The sequence below is a fragment of the Geospiza fortis genome, unplaced genomic scaffold (genome assembly GCF_000277835.1).
Source record: "Geospiza fortis unplaced genomic scaffold, GeoFor_1.0 scaffold432, whole genome shotgun sequence".
In the NCBI taxonomy this organism is placed as follows: Eukaryota; Metazoa; Chordata; class Aves; order Passeriformes; family Thraupidae; genus Geospiza; species Geospiza fortis.
In genome coordinates, this window is record NW_005054436.1 from 1289475 (window position 1) to 1290613 (window position 1139).

Below are 1139 nucleotides of genomic sequence, written 5' to 3' on the forward strand. Positions count from 1 at the left end.
GCCCGCCGGTGGCGGCGGACGGGACCGGGACCGGGGGGAACCGGGGGAGCTGTGATAGACCCGACTGGGCTGGACTGGGCTTGTCTGCGCTGGGCTGCACTGCACTGACTGCACTGACTGCACTGACTGCACTGGGCTGCACTGCTCGCTGGCCTGGGACAGTTTTCTCCCTCCAGGGCTGGTGCTGCACCCCAGGCACCAGCTCCCAGTCCCCCCGGGGCTGCCGGCTGGGGTAAATCCGGTGGCCTCATCCGCAGCCTGGGTGGAGAAAGGAGGGTGCTGGGGCTGAAGTGGGTTCGCACACACTGTGAGGGGAATCTGTTGGTTCAGGGTGGACTTTGTACCTCTGTGCGTGTGTGTGGGTAACAATTAAGTGCAGGAGGGAAAGCCCCACTGTGTTTTCACAACAATTATCGTCCTTTCTAGGAGGAGCTTGGAGTTGGAGAGATGCAGCATCCATTGCTGCATGGGCAAAATGCTGCTGGTGGGAGCTGTGTGTGTCCCAGACACCCCAACTTCCCTCCAGTCCGTAGCTCCTGACGTCCCCAGGAGCTCCCAACCCCTCCACGGCCCTTCCTCTGTGCACAGACCTTGTTATTCATGAGCACTGAGTCCCCCAGCTCTGTTTTTCTGGTGTCCCCGCAGCCCCTCCTTGTTCCAGCCAGCTTTTTGCTGGAGTTGGTGTCTTTCAGGGGGGAAATGCTCCCAGCTGGGCCTGTCAGGGCTTTGGGAAGGAGTGGTGGCACCAGGGTGGCACCGTGAGCTGGACACGAGCACTGAGTGACCCCACTGCTGCCCAGTGCCGAGCCACTCTCCTGCCCGTGGTGTGAGCTGTGGTGGCTGGCAACCAAGCAGATGAGAAAGAGCCCTCAAAAAATCATCCCTGCCAGCAGATGATGCCTCCTTGTGACTTGTCCCCTCTTCTCCAGTTGGCTTTGCCCTCATCCTCGGGCTGGTGGCAGAGCTGCGTGTCCCTCCCCAGCGCTTGCAGAGGGGGATCCCCCCAACCCTGCCCCTGCCTGGGGGCCAAGGACGGCGCTGGGAGCCCCCGGGGCAGCGAGGAGCCCCCAGCCCAGCGCACGGGGGGAGCTGCTGGTCCAGAGCCCCGTGAGCATCCCCGGTAGCGACACCGGGGACCC